Source organism: Vigna unguiculata, chromosome 9, assembly GCF_004118075.2.
Source record: "Vigna unguiculata cultivar IT97K-499-35 chromosome 9, ASM411807v1, whole genome shotgun sequence".
In the NCBI taxonomy this organism is placed as follows: Eukaryota; Viridiplantae; Streptophyta; class Magnoliopsida; order Fabales; family Fabaceae; genus Vigna; species Vigna unguiculata.
Genome location: NC_040287.1, coordinates 23531366 through 23548662, shown reverse-complemented (window position 1 = coordinate 23548662; position 17297 = coordinate 23531366).

The following is a 17297-nucleotide window of genomic DNA, read 5'->3' as shown; positions in this document are numbered from 1 at the left end:
TTGTCGTGAAGCATAAGCTGCAACTTTTCTTTCTTGCATCAACACACATCCTAATCCTTGTCCACATGCATCACAATATACCTCAAAATTTTTTGTAGGGTCAGGAAGGATTAAAACAGGTGCAGATGTTAATTTTTTCTTCAACTCTTGAAAACTAAACTCACATGCTTCATTCCATTCGAAAGGTTGTCCCTTACGTGTTAACTTAGTCAAAGGCAATGCTAATTTAGAAAATCCTTCAATGAATTTTCTATAGTAGCCTGCCAATCCTAAGAAACTACGTATTTCTGTGATATTCTTTGGTTGTTCCCAAAGCAATATCGCTTGAACCTTTGAGGGGTCAACTGCAATGCCATTTTGTGATATCACATGACCCAAAAATTGAACTTCTCTCAACCAGAATTCACACTTTGACCATTTTCCATATAATTGTCTCTCTCTCAGAATTTGTAACACAATCCTCAAATGTCTCTCATGTTCTTCATGATTTTTGGAATAAATTAAAATGTCGTCAATGAAAACAACCACAAATTTATCCAAAAATTCATGAAAAATACGATTCATATAATCCATAAAAATGGCAGGAGCATTGGTCACACCAAAAGGCATTACCAAGTACTCATAATGACCGTATCTTGTCCTAAAAGCTGTCTTTTGAATATCTTCCGCCTTGACTCGAATCTGATGATAACCAGATTTTAAGTCAATTTTGGAATATACCACAGTACCTCTCAATTGATCCATCAAATCATCAATCTTTGGTAGAGGGTATTTGTTCTTAATGGTGATTTTGTTAAGCTGACGATAATCCACACACAACCTCATAGTGCCATCCTTTTTCTTAACTAACAATACTGGTGCACCCCAGGGAGAAACACTAGGTCTGATGAATTGTTTATCCAACAATTCTTCTATTTGTTTTTTCAACTCTGCTAACTCTAGAGGTGACATCCTATAAGGGGCTATAGACACAGGTCTTGATCCTGGTACCAAGTCTATAGTGAATTCTATTTCTCTTTGTGGAGGTAACCCAGGAACATCCTCAGGGAAAACATCAAGATACTCACAAACAACAGGAAACTTATTAATGTCTGGAATTTCCTTGACTTTTAAAGAAGTTAAGATCATGTATACTTGAGATCCTTTTGGGATTTCATTGTGGTTGGTAGTACTCTGTTTTAATTCTTTTGAGTCAAAAACTTCACCTATGTGTGATTCAAAAATTAAATTCTTTCCATGACAGTTTAGGAGAACATGGTTGGAAGATAACCAGTCCATTCCAAGAACAATATCCAAATGAGACAAGGGTAGACATATAAGATTTACAGAAAAAATTCTATTGCCTATACAAATATGACAATTTGTGCATGCAAGTGAAGTTGTGACTGGAACATTGGTAGGAGTAGACACAGTTAAATCATATGGTAATAAAGAGACAGGTAACTTTAAATGTTTGACACATTCATGTGATATGAAAGAATGAGTAGCACCTGAATCATATAGTACATTAACGAGGTGACCATTTATGATGCATTTACCTTGGATTAGATCTTCAGATTGAACAGCTTCAGTACCATTCATTGTGAAGACTCTCCCGGTTGTCTTTGGTCTTCCAAGTTGATTCTTTCCTCTGTTGTTGCTTCCCCCACTTCCTTGCTCCTTAATTAACTCTTTGCATTCATTACGATAATGACCCAACTTCCCACAATTGAAGCAAGTTATAGTCCTTGTGGCGCAGTTTCTTGACAGATGAGGTCCTCCACAGTGAAAACATTTGATAGAGTGGGTTGCGCCTGAATTATTGGCAAGAGAGGAATGCTTTTGTCCTGAAGAATTCCAGGAAGCATGAGATGGACGTTGGTAGGGTTTCTTATTATTAAAATCATTTCTTTTATGCCTCAAAGGCCCTCCTTGCCTCCATTGAGTTTGTCTTGCCTTAGTATCATCCTCATAAATCCTACAACGGTTTACAAGAGTGGGAAAGGAAGAAATCTCTAAATAACCAACTGCTTGTTTAATATCAGGTCTCAGTCCACTTTCAAACTTAGAACAACGGGAACGTTCATCAACTCTATCATGAAAGTAAGGACAAAACTTTGACAGCTCGTCAAACTTTGCTGCATATTCTCTTATAGACATGATTCCTTGACGAAGATTAAGGAATTCAACTTCTTTCCTCCTCCGAAGATCCTCTGGAAAATATTTTTCCAAAAACTTTTGTTTGAAGGTTTCCCAAGTAATTTGTCTCCCTTCATCCTCCAATTGTTGTTTTGTAAATCTCCACCAGTTTTCAGCTTCTTCAACGAGCATAAATGTAGCAAATGTGACTCTATTTGCATCTGCACACGTCATTGCGATGAAAATTTTCTCAATTTCTGCTATCCATGAATGAGCACCTTCAGGATTAAATCCCCCTTTAAATTTTTGTGGATTATTCCTGCGAAAGGTTTCTAATCCTTGATTTTCCATGGGTTCAACATTTTGTTTTTGGCTCATATTTTCCAGGACAATTGTCATTCTTTTCAATAATTCATTGGTAATGTTTGGTCCGTTATCCATCTTTTCCTGAAAGAATGAACAATTTCCTTAGTTTTCTTTAGAATTTTTTTTTTTAACTATTGTTAAAACTTATCCTTACTACAAGTATTAATTTTTTTGTTATTACTTACTTTTATTAGTTTACTTATCTTGCATTTCTCTTTTACAAGAAAAATGTAAGAACAAACAACTTGCACCTCTACTTACTAGTAGAGACTACAAACATGGAAGACACCATACCCAAGGTCTTGAGTGAAAGAACTGCTCTGATACCACTCAATGTGACACCCCGACTACTATACTAAATAATTATTTCTTGATAAAAAGATATGGAATTAATAATTTTTTTTTCCATAAGATTATCCTTGAGAGAACATTAATAATAACATAACTTCATATTCATATATATAGTTTATATCTCTATAATTGTTCATGAAATATTACAAAAATATATTTTTGTATAATATTAAGAGTCTTACATCAAAATAGAAGATTTATCTATATTTTTAATATCTCCTAAAGATATTAATAGAAATTATCCATGAGTTAATCTTCAGAAGATCCACCAACAATATCCCGAATAACTCTCACTGAGCAGGTTCATCTTCTGTTCATGCAACAGGTACATATGAAAGAAAAATATGAAAGGAGTGAGGTCTTTATAAGTCTTAAATATCAATCTTAATAAACTCAACAAACAATGCAGACACCGGGGGCCTAGATTTGGACCTACAACCACAAAACTTGATCTTGTTTTACCAGACATATGGATCCATATTCCACTTCTGATGATCCAATCTGAACATCAAAAGTTGCTTTGGGAAGTGATTAGGTAGTTGAGTATTTCTCATAAAACATTGGTACAATCATAATTATTTCTTTCTCGAGAATATTAGCCATTCATCGGCTCACAAAAGAGATATATACTCACTACCTAACCTTGGCGATGCCGAGCAGGTATCGGATAGACCCAAGTTTGGCCTATGAATATCCTAGTCCAGGGCGCTATTCTGAACTATCCAGATATTCACCTACTTGGTAAAACTTCCTTAGACCCCACCATGGTCCTTGCCTTTCATCCCGCAGTGTACCAAACTGTGACTTCCCAAATACAAACACTTTGACACTGGTTTAATCTCAACTTATTGAAACCAGACTTAACTCTTACTTAACCGACATACTCTTGGATATTTTCAAAGGTCATTAAATGTGATGACTATCAATTCATGTCATCGTATAAACTATACAAAGAATATAAAATAACGATGAAATGTACATACAATTTTCTTATATCCAAGCTCACTAAATAAATAATATATACTTTCACTTCACATTTATTTATTTTTAATTGTAAAAGTAATGATAAAATAAGAATCAAAGCAAGAACTTTAAATAAATAATTAGATAAGGGTAAGAACGTTATAAATAAACAAAAATATAAATTAAACAGGAGCAGTACGTAATTGGAGATTAAATAAAATAAATAAACAGGACCAGTGCATAACTGGAGATAAATTAAATAAAAAATAAAATAAATAAATAGGACCAGTGCGTAACTGGAGATAAATAAAATAAACTAAATAAACAGGACCAGTGCGTAACTGGAGATAAATAAAATAAAATAAAATAAATAAACAGGACCAGTGCGTAACTGGAGATAAATAAAATAAAATAAATAAATAGGACCAGTGCGTAACTGGAGATAAATTAAATAAAATAAATAAATAGGACCAGTGCGTAACTGGAGATAAAAATAAAATAAAATAAATAAATAGGATCAGTGCGTAACTAAAGATTAAATAAAATAAATAAACAGGATCAATACATATTTGGAGATTAAATAAAATAAATAAATAAACAGGATCAGTATATAATTGGAGATTAAATAAAATAAATATAAGAGGATAATAAATGAAAATAAGTTAAATGAAAGTAAAAAGAATAATATATGAGTCAAAATAAATAAAAGATTAATATAAAACCCATGAGCTTATCAAGATTAATATATAAGAGCTTAACCTCACTCCCCCCTTACCTTATTGATTGAAGAGCACACTAATAATAATTGTAGAAGACGGATCTCTTTGAATCTTTGCTCTAAATTTTCTTTCCTATTTTTCTCTTTCCCTCTCTTCTTTCTCTTTCTCTTTCTCTCTCTTCTTTCTCTCTCTCCTTTCTTTCTCTTTCTTCCTTCCTTCCTTTCTTTCTTTCTTTCCTTACCTTCACGTAACCTCATCCCATATATATATATAAGCAAGCCATGTGCTTATCTTTTCTTTCAAAATCATGATTACATGCATTAATGAAGAGATAATCCTTATCTCTTCATCTTATCTTCTTCTCTCTTTTTTTCTTTTCTTCTTATCTTTTCTTCTTTTCTTCTTATGTTCTTATCCTTTCTTCTTCTTCTTTTTTTTTTCTTTTTCTTTTCTATATTATTTTTTTATCTCTTTTAGAAAATTCTTCATATATATATATATTTTTTTACACACACCTATTTAATAATATTTTTAATGTTTAAACTACATCATAATAAAATACAAAACATTAGTAAACATAGAAGATTTTCTAAGTGTTTTATTTAAAATAAATAATACAGTTTATTTAAAAAAAAGGATGTTACAATATTCATGAAAGGAAGAGTGAATTTAATGAGGGATCTGGAAGGCCTTCCCATGAAATTTGTGACTATGTTGATGACATAATTGTCAATGATGTTGCGAATGACAATGGTTATTGCAATGCTTAACCCGGTTTTTTCTATTTTTGGTAAACATGTAGATGATGATGAGGAAGTTGAAAAAGCAGCAGAGCTTGATAATGAAAACACAAATGATTGTGAAGAAAGCAATATGTATGCTCGAATGAAGCATCAATCATGCTTATGTTTGAAGAGTGCAGCAATTCAAAATCCATTTGCCATATATCAAAGACGAAAGTTTCATAAATAGATGTGTGTACTTGTTTTTTTGAAATTTCTAGAGAGAAAATAATTTATCTTTTTATGTTATTAAGACATCGCAAAACCTTGTTATGAGACACCAATTATTTAAGTAGTTACTGATTGCCATTTAATCCTGCAGTCTTAGTTTCAACAATTTATTTTGGAACTTTATGTACTTGCCAAATCCTGGTGACACCTAACAAATTGTAATGATTTTTTAATAAGAAAGGTTGCTCAAATGGAGTCCTAAATCATGTGCCCACTTCTCCATGGAAACATGTTGTGCAAAACCACTGATAGTGTTTGCCATTTAGGTAGTCACTATTTGTTATATAATCATGTAGCCTTAGTTTTAGTAATTTATTTTGGAACTTTAAGTGCTTGCTAGATCCTGGTGACACCTAACAACTTGTAGTGATTTTTTTAATAAGGTTGCTCAAATGGAGTCCCAAATCATGTGGCCACTTATCCATGGAAACATGTTGTGCAAAACCAGTAACTGTGCTTGCCATTTAGGTCGTCATTGTTTGCCATTTAATCCTGCAGTCTTAGTTTCAACAATTTATTTTGGAACTTTATGTGCTTGCCAGATGCTAGTGACACCTAACAAATTGCAGTGATTTTTTAATAAGAAAGGTTGTCCAAATGGAGTCCCAAATCATGTGCCCACATCTCCATGGAAACATGTTATGCAAAACCATATACAACATTTTCCATTTAAGTAGTCATTGATTGCCATTTAAACTTGCAGCCTTAGTTTCAACAATTTATTTTGGAACTTTATGTGCTTGCCAGATCCTGGTGACACCTAACAAATTGCAGTGATTTTTTAATAAGAAAGGTTGCTTAAATGGAGTCCCAAATCATGTGGCCACCTCTCCATGGAAACATATTGTGCAAAACCAGTTACTAAGTTTGCCACTTAGGTCATCATTGTTTGCCATTTAGTCCTGCAGCCTTAGTTTCAACAATTTATTTTGGAACTTTATGTGCTTACCAAATCTTGGTGTAAACAATTTTGAATTCTTCATATAAATCAATTACTCTTCTAAATTACCTCATCCAAACACAACATAAAGAAAATCAGAACAAATTTCTTCAAAATCAAATTTAGTACCTTGTTCATGAGAGATTGAAAAGTGGAAAGAGCTTATACAATCTTATCTAGGAAAGGTGGCAATTGTTTCTAAATTTAGATCCCTTCTGTAAATTAGATAAAATAAATCAAAAGATATATAAGAACACGAAATAAAGCAAAGATGGATAATGTCACAATCTAGTAGATTGATAAGTCAAGGAAGATTTGCCACAAAGAATTGAATCTTTGAGAAGAACCGGTGTTTTATAACAAGAACCAAGAGAATCCTCTCTTAAATCACAAATTTTAAATAAATCAATATTTTAAGTACAAAACTCCAATTAAATAACCAAATTTAAACATTAAATGAGGGGAAAAATTTTGAAAGGCGTGAATTTATTGGTGCAAGACGACTTTAGAATGTGTGGGAGGGAAGTGGGGTGAGTAGAGTTTGTAGACATTTTAAAATCGTTTTGCACATATATAAGCGAATAAAGTGTATAAGGAAAAGATGAATGAACACAAGGATTTATATTGGTTCACCCCAAAAATTGAGGCTCTGTCTTGTCTCTTAAACAACTTGTTTATGAAGTTCCACTAATCAAATTCCTTGACTAACATGAGTATCAACCTCTCCAGGTTACAACGAGAATCAACCTCTCAAGGTTACTATGAGTTTCAACCTCTCTAGGTACCCTTCTCAATCTCCACATGAGATCGAGAACACTCAATTACAATGAACAATAATAATCTCTCACGTAAGAGAGTGCAATCAAACTCACAAGGTAAACTTCACAATGTGAAGAATATTACAATGGTTATCACTCAACTCAATATCACTCTACAAAATTTGATATGACTCTATGCACTCAGAGTATCCTCACTTTGATTTCTTTTAAAAATTTGGCAATTTTGCTCGTTCTCTATTTCTTAATCATTTCATTATTCTCTTGCATTCTTCTTCTGTTTTTCATCTTGGTCTTCGTATTTATAATTGTCAACACTCAATTATGTCCGATTAATAAAAATAATTAACTAAGAATTTTTATTTTTTATTTTTATTTTTTTAAAAAAAAGAAAAGAAAAAAAACATTACAAAAAATCAACATTAATTTGAATGTACATATATACTCCTTTTCTTTTATTTATTTATTTGTTTTTATTTTTTAATTTTAATTTTAATTTTGTCTTTTTTTTTATTTATCTATTTTATTTATTTTATCTTGTTTTATTTTATTTTGTGTTATTTTATTTTATTTTTTACTTCACTTTATCTTATTTTATTTTATCTTTTTTTAATTTCAATTTCCATTTTATTTTTATTTTCACACCATTTTGTTTTTCTGCTCTTAAAAAAAATATGAAAAATATATATGAAATAAAAATAATAATAATGAGAGTCATTTGACTTGACTCTGCCATGCAAAATATGGCCAGATTCATACGTTATCTGGTATTGTGGGGGGTTTTTGGACAGAAGAGGAAGAAAAGTTGGGTATTGGTGGTCACTGTGGCAGCAACCAGGGAAGGCAGTCTGAGCATAACAGTGCAGCCATGACTAAAGGGCAACTCCACACATAAGCAAAGAAAAAAAAAGACGAATTTGGGGGGAGAGGGTTTCACAAGTTTACACAGAACAAGAAAAGCCACAGTGAAAAGGAGAAAGGGGTTGCACGAGTGAAAGAGCATCAAAGAGGTAAGTATGTTGCCGTGAAATAAACTACAAATATATGTGACCTGTGTGCATGGTTAAACGGTGATGTTCTGTTGTGCCCTCCTGTTGCGCTCTTTTGCTTGATTGATTCATACGCCTGTGTTGTGATGTTTTGGTCTCCATTTACACTGTTTTTATGCCATCTAATAAAAAAGCAAAGAAAATCAGAGTCCGACACCTTCACCATTCTATCACCTAGCTCCCACATTCACTTCCCAACCGAACCCCACAGCCACGGTTTCCCTCCATTCATCCAACACCAAACTTTTCTTCCACATTTTTCCATCACCATCGTTCATAATCCACCAACACTTCCACCCTCGAATCAGTCGCTTATACTCGGACACAGACCCATTCCATATTCATTCTCATCAACACCGCGGGCATCACTGTAACTCCTCACCATTATCATACGACCATAATCACCTTCGTACTCTACCTGCACCAAAATAAAAAAAAAAACAGAGAATCTTCGTGCACACATGAACTCATTCCAAGGCCCAGGCAGATCCAATCTCTGTCAATATCATCATCCCTTCGTATCCACTGCTACACGATCAACCAATCTCGCACAATACACCAAACACTCGCGTCTCAAAATCCAGTAACCCAACATCCAATCGAAGTATCGAAACAGGGAAGAGAGAAGAGTGGGCCTCTGTTCGACCTCGCAGATTAGAGGAGTGGACGCACCCCCTGTTCGCGCCAGCGGCGCCGGCGTTTCCCACGACGGTGGCGGCGAGGTGGTGCGACGCGAAACGATCGCGACGGGCTGGCAGCGGATGAACGCGCGGAGCTCAACCGGGAAGGAATCCTCGCGCAGAAGGGGGAGTTGGCACCGTGGGTGAAGCGCTTCAGTCGCGGCAGCGGCGGCGCTCATGGTGGTGGCCGCAGGCGTTGCGTCAGTGGCGCCGGGAAGGAGGAGTGACCCTGTCTCGCGCACGTTGGAGAAGAAAGGAAGAAGTGAGGTCGAGACGATGACGAGTGCCGGCAGCTCCGTCGACGGTGGCCGCTGTCGTCGTCGGCATTCAAGGACGGCGGGACGCGCGTCCCAGGGCCGGAGTCGTGTTGTTGGTGGCTCGAGAGAAGGGCGTCGTCGGTGGTGGAGTGAAGAGAAGGGGGATTGAAACAGAATTAGGGTTCTCGTTCCTTTTCTCTCAAAAATTAGATCAGCCCCACTTTTGCTCCGTGCACCTCCCACCTTAATATCTGCACCCCCTCTTTGTGTTGCTTTACCGTTTGTACCCTTTCAGCATCTTTACTCCATTTCAGTTTTTACTCTCCACACCTCCATCCGTATTCTTCGCACCCCCTCCATTACCATATGCACTCCCTTTTTTATCTCATACACCTACACGTTCTTTTTTATTTTCTTCGTACACCTCCATTTATGATAACCCCGCACGCCCGCCTTGTTTTGCTTGCCGGCTTTTGTTGCATTTTTACTTCCTCGCGCACCCCCACAATTACTAATCCCGCACCCCTTCACACACTTTGTACTCCTATTTTGGATTTGTTTTATACTTTACTCGCCGCACCACCACCTTTAATAAACACACCCCATTTACTTCATATACCTCCCACTAATCACTCACACACCCCCATATTTTGTTTCCCACTCTCATCCTTCTTAATTAAATTATTCCTTTTTATTTATTTTTTTTCTTTTATTTTGTTTTTTTATTATTATTATTTGTTTATTTTCGTTCATTTATTTATTTATTTTTTTATTATTATTATTTATTTATTTTTTTTACTTATTTTTTATTTATTTATTTTTTATTTATTTTTTATTTTTTTTATTTATTTATTTATTTTTTATTATTCCTAGGAAAACAAATATATTTGAAAATTATTAAAAATTACAAAAAATAGAAAAATCTAAAAAACCAAAAATAGTTTTCTTTTTAAATAATTTCGTCCTTTTATTTATTTATTATTTTATTTTTATTATTTTTTTGAGAAAAAAAACAAAAAAAAAACAAAATATATTTGAAAATTATTAAAAATTACAAAAAAGAAAAATAGAAAATCTAAAAAATGAAAAATTTTCTCTTTCACTTTATTGTGTCTGTCCGGTCGCTCGCACCGTGTGACACTTATTTTCTAAAAATACCAAAAATAGTTTCTTTTCTCTTTTAGTGTTTGTCCGACCATTCGCGTCGTGAGACACATATTTTCAAGTAATTTAAAAATACCAAAAATACAAAATTTTCAAAATACAAAAAATCTCAACATTTTCAAACAAACAAGCTTTTCTAAAGAACTACGTAACCCTGATTTCTCATCCTGAATGAGAATACGTAGGACCAAGGTCAATCCTTGTCGGGCCCAAAAACTTAAAAAATATTTTTGTTTCTTTTTAGCATTTTTGTCTTATTATTTTTGGGGAAATTAATATTTTGAAAACCACATCAACTTTGCATTTTTAGTTAAAAGTACCGCCCTCGGGCGGGCGCGGTAGGGTGCTAACACCTTCCCTACGCGTAACCGACTCCCGGATCCAAAATCTGGTTTTTCGCAGACTCGTTTTATTTTTATGGTTTTCCATAGTTTCCCAGAATAACTATGGTGGCGACTCCAAATCTCTTTTAAAACCCGTTTTCTTTTTCGGTTCGCCTTCCCGTCGCGATTCCGGTTGCGACAATAATGACATTGTGCCATTCTCTTTTTAATATTCTTCTTGCTTCATTCGAAAGTTCTTCATATTACATTTAGAGTATAGTAGCGTAACACAGGCGTTATCGCGCCTGTGTGTATATATTTTTTAAATATATGTGATATTATATTAGTAGGTGATAATATTATAATGTTATTAAGTTAATATATATATATATATATATATATATATATATATATTAAAATTATATTTATTAATAATCATTGATAAATAAAGAAGAAGAGAAGAAGCAGAAACATCTTATTTTATAAAAAATTTATATAAGTATCGGTCAATTTTTAAAAATTTAATAAATTATTATATTTAAAGGGTAAAATCGGTATTTTGAAAAGTGGACACAAAAAGGAGAATCCCCTTTATATATTGTTATAGATTACTTCTTGTGAATTATCAGTTTCATCCTTTTCAGTCCTTCACAAATTTGAATTTCAAACTTCACATAGTTGTGGCTTTAATCATCTGAATGTTCTTTTACAGTCTTTGATTTGCAAAGTCTTTTCCTTGCTTGTGAGTGGTTAATAATCATATGACAATATTTGTAATATTCAATTAGAGAGGATTTATATATATACATATTTCCGCAACCGAAATCGTAACGGGACGACGAACCAAAAAAAAAAATTTGTAAAAACAGAGTTTGGAGTCGCCACCATAGTTATTATAGGAAACTATGGAAAACCATAAAAAAGAGCAAGGTCTGCCAAAAACCAAAATTTGTGTCCGGGAGTCGGTTACGCGTGGGGAAGGTATTAGCACCCCCACAACGCCCGTCCTAAGACGGTACCTTTAATTAAATGTGCAAAAGTTCTGTGATTTTTCGAAATATTTAATTTTCGCCAAAATTAGTAATAAAAGAATGTACAAAAAAAACTAAAATATTTTTTTGAATTTTTGGGCCCGACGAGGATTAATCCTTGCTTCTACATATCTCCATGTGAATTGGAGAATCAGGGTTACGTAGTTCTTTATGAAAAACTATTTGGAAAATTATTTGAAAAATGGTTCAATTTGTTTTATAATTTTGAAAACTTTTTATTCAACATTTTACTATTATTTTATTATTGGTGTCACGCAACGCGAGCGGCCGAACAGACACTGAAAATAAATTCTTTTTTCTAATATTTTATTTTTTATTTTTTTAATCATTTATAAATTTTTAATATTTTTTTAAAGTTATTTTAAAGTAGTTGTGGATGTCATTCCGACGAAAGCAACCAAATAGATATAAAAGAGTAAACAAAGAAAGTTATATTTTATTTTTAGATCATCTGTATATATTTTTTAGAAAAAAAGGAACGAAAGTCTAAAATAGGTGTCATGCAACGCGAGCGGTCGAACAGACACCAAAAAAATGGGAAAAAAAATTAATGATTTAAAAAGAATAATAACAAAAAAATTGATAAAAATAAATCAAAAGAAAAAAATACCTTAAAAAATGTTCAATATCTCCTCACCTTTTCTCTTTTTTCTTATTCTTTGCCTCCTTTTCTAATATTTTTGTTCTTTTCTAGAGAGATAAAGATGAGAGGTGTCTATCTATGTGGGTGGTAATGAGAGAAAGAGAGAGTGTAGAAAATGTTTTTTTTTTCTTTTTTCTACCTCCTTCAATATGTTTTTTTTTTAAAAAGAGATTAAAAAGAGGTGTGTATGTGGGATTGGTGATGGGAAAGAAGTAGAGTAGTGTCGAGAATTTTTTTCTTTTTTGACAGAGTGCGTATTTATATTCACAACTTGCAATGTCAATGCAATCTCAGCCTTAATTGTAACAAACAATATAAGGAAGGAATTGATCATGATAGTAGCAAATTATGAGTATCAAATCGCAGCAAAACAGAGCACAAAATCAATCATCATCAATAACAAATCAGAGCACAAAATTAATCCCAATTAATAATATTGATTCTTACCATTTGAAGAGATATTGCTTCTAATTATTATTATATAATTAATTTCTCTGTCAGGAACAAAGGTAGAAAATATTTGAGTTATTGAGCTCATGAAAATTAATAACAAATTGGGCTCTTCCTCCTTTTTCTTTTCTTCTTTTTTTTCTCTTTTTTTTCTTTTTTTTTTCTAAAGTTGATGTTTGAAAATCTTTTTTGAAGAAAATTTTGTTTCACATTTTTTTATTTTCCATTAACTAAAAAACCCTTTTTTTATTATTTTTTATTATTTTTTTGAAAATAAATTTATTCACCCGGACGAAATTGGGTGTAACACACACACACACACACACACACACACACACACATATATATATATATATATATATATATATATATATATTATATCAAATATTCAATTAGTCTTTATATTCTTAAGATAAATATTGGTTTAATTAATCGTATAGTACCCAGTTTGGGGCAAGTGTGTCAAATAGGTACCCAGTTTTAAAAAAGTGTCAATTGCATCTCAACTTTTGAAAATTGCTTCAATTAGGTCCCTTTTAGACATAGTTGACTAACGCCGTTAGTTAACGTGCCACGTGTCAATCTGTGATTTTTTAATTTTTTTTAATTTTTAATTTTTTTTTTAATTTTTAAATCTTTTTTTAAAAAATTTAAAAAAAAATTAAAATGCCACGTGTCAAGTCCCTGTGTGTGACACGTGGCATTATCAGTGCCATGTGGCATTGTAATGCCACGTGTCAGTGTCACTATTAGATGTCATTGTGTTGATTTCGATTTAGTCTCCACATGTGTCTTTTTGTTTCAATTTAGTACCTAAGTACTTGTATCTGATTCAATTTTGTCCCAATTTTTTTTTTAATAATTAAAATATTTTTGTAATCCATTTTTTATAAGATTAAAAATAATTAAGTATAAATATTTTTACAAAATTAAGTACTAATATTTATAATGTTTCTCTCAATTTCAGACCAAATTTATTATTTGTATAAATGTTATACTAATATTTTTTTATTAAATACTTAATTTTTTAATTATTTTAATTATTAAAAAAAAAATTGGGACAAAATTGAATCAGATACAGATACTTAGGTACTAAATTGAAACAAAAAGACACATGTGGAGACTAAATCGAAATCATCACAATGGCATCTGATAGTGACACTGACACGTGGCATTACAATGCCACGTTGCATTGATAATGCCACGTGTCACACACAGGGACTTGACACGTGGCATTTTTAATTTTTTTTAAAAAAAATTTTAAAAAAAATTTAAAATTAAAAAACATTTTAAAATTTAAAAAAAAATAAAAAAAACCACAGATTGACACGTGGCACGTTGACTAACGGCGTTAGTCAACTCTGTCTGAAAGGAACCTAATTGAAGCAATTTTCAAAAGTTGGGATGCAATTGACACTTTTTTAAAATCGGGTACCTATTTGACACACTAGCCCCAAATTGGGTACTATACGATTAATTAAACCATAAATATTTAATCATATTTTCAAAATATCTTCAATTAGAGTTGAGCTTTGAATATTTGCATTGCAATCTACAAATATGATATTCTCTTAATTGATTGATCATCAACTACAATGTTCATATCTTTGTCGGTCAAATTAGACTTGATCTTTGTATCACCTTATGATTTGTTAGCTTTTTCGTACAACCTGATGATCTCATTTTGACTCATTTAATTGTTTCATGATACTCGTCTAATATATGTCTTGACTTTACTCATCTAGTCAACTTTCCATTTGAGTCATCTAATGGAAGTACTCATCTAGTAAGGATATTCAACATTTAGCTTCAAGAGTTGACTTTGACTCACCTAGCACTGATACTCATCTAGTGCTTTGAAGTGCTTGTGCTGAGTCATCTAATGTTTTAGTTTGACTCGTCTATTGCTTGCAAAAGTCTAATGCATTATCATATTATGTTGACTTGTATGGTATTGAGTTTAAGTAAGTCTACATTGTTTGAGTCGTCCGGTAGCTTGGTCGTCTAGTGAGTTAGTCGTCTAATGATGTAAGACCCGAGAAATTTAAATAACTAAATAAATAATTAATTAATAAATGCGGACAGTGGGAGCCTTTATGGTATTAAATATTGATTGATATGATGTGGAAAAGTATTAGCTCAAATTGAGAGTACTTTGATTGTGTGAGAAGACTTGGGTTCAAGTCCTATGTATGCCAATTATGTGTTATTTTATTTATTATTAATTTTTAATAATAATATGCATGATCATGTTTAGTGATAGCATGATTATAGAATTAGGTGAATTATGACAAAATATAAATTGCTTGAGTGGTTAGGCATTGATTTAATGATAAGCATGGTTTGGGTTTGAACCTTGGTGAACTCATATTTAACTTTCTTTTTGTTAAAAAAATAGTTGTGGCCTGAATATGAAAGGGTAGAGAAAACCCTAACAGAAGGGGCAGCCAAGAGGGGCTGAAAATAATGGGCTTTGAATAGCAACTAACCTTACCATAAAGCCAATTTCGTTTTTTTTTTTTTTGCATTTACGAACATTAAGGCAACCTTTAAAAGGCAAATTCAGGTGAGAAGAGGGGTTTTTGGCATCTGTTATTGTGGCATAGGCAGAGGGATACGAAAATTTAGAGTGAATTGCGAGGATTGAGAGCTGATTTGGGAAAGAATCAAAGAGAGGGCATTGGTGCTCAAGGGAAGACGCGTAATTCAAATTCTAAGCAAAGGAAAGTCCCAGGTAAAGGGAGCTGACTAGTTTAATCTCTTCCTTTGAAAGAAGATTTTAAGTTTTGTTTGATTGAATTATTGTTTACAATAAAAAAATGTGATGCATTTGTTTTATATTTTAGAAATTTTGATTGTAATGGTGATATAGTATCATCAAATTTTTGTTTGAATGTTAAGTATGTGATTGGTGAATTTTAGTGATACGAAATCTAATACAGCATGAATGAATTGAGGTTTTCTTGATTTGTGGGTGAATGATGCAAAGGAAAGGTTAGGGTTTATGTTTTTCTTTTATAGTGGCGTGACTTGGGGTTGCACTCTAAAGCTTTCATTTTTTTTAGTTATATGAAAAAGTAGATAAATGTGGTGTTATGTTATGCTATAATATTTTGGGAGGATATTTTACGACATTCATCATATAGTAATTTATATAATATTAAAGAAAAAAAAGGAAACAAATTATCTAATTCTGGTGTAGAGCATCGATTACACTAAATAGTTTTTTTAAATATAAATATATATTTAAAGAAGGTTAGAAGTGAGACTGGCTTTCTTTCTTTTCTTTTTTTTTTGTTGTATTTGATATTATATATGACTTCTAACTTTTGGGTATTAAGTTTTGGTAATGACTAAACTTTTGGTATGCTGCAGTTAAGGTTTTAGAATAATTAGTAATTTTCTTTGGTAGTGTTTTCTTATAGAAATTATGATATGGTATAATTAGTAATTTTTAATATATTATATAAGAGGGGAATGGAATAGTTATAGAAAGTGGTTTATAAATGGGGATTCCAGAGGTGATTTTATTAATTTAGGTTGGTATTTAAGTAATTGGATTTAGTTGCATTCGACTTCTAGGGTGCATGTTTAGAGTTCTTCTTCTAACACAACACATTTATTATTATTATTATTATTATTATTTATTTTTATTTTTATTTGTATTATTATTATTATTATTCTATTTTACTACTATTATTGTTATTATTATTCTTATTATTATTATTATTTCTATTATTATTATTATTATTATCCTTAATATTATTATTATTAATTTATTTTACTATTATTATTATTATTATTTATATTATTATTATTACTATTATCATTATAATTACTATTATTCTTATTATTATTATTATTATTTATTTTATTTTATTTTAATATTAGTATTATTTTATTATTAATATTATTTTTATCATTATTATTATTATTGTTTTATTATCTTCTTTTATTATTATTATTATAATTATTGTTATTTATATTATAATTATTTTTATTTTTATTTTTAGTTTTATTATTATTATTATTATTTTACTAGTATTATTTTTATTTTTATTATTACTATTATTATTATTCTTCTTCTTCTTATTATTATTTTATTATGATTCTTATTATATTATTTTATTATCATTATTAACTTTATCATTGTTTTATTTTATTTATGGTTTTATTATCATTGTTTCATTATTAATGCTTTATTTAATTATTATTATTATTATTTTATTTTTATTTTATTTTATTAGTATTGTTGTTTAATTATTATTATTTATTTTATTTTATTATTATTTTCATTATTTTTATTTTTATTGTTTCATTTTATTATTATTATCATTATCGTTATTATTGTTGTTGTTGTTAATGTTATTTTTATCCTTATTACTATCTTATTGCCCGTGCAATATTTTGGGACAATGATTATGTGTTCTTCT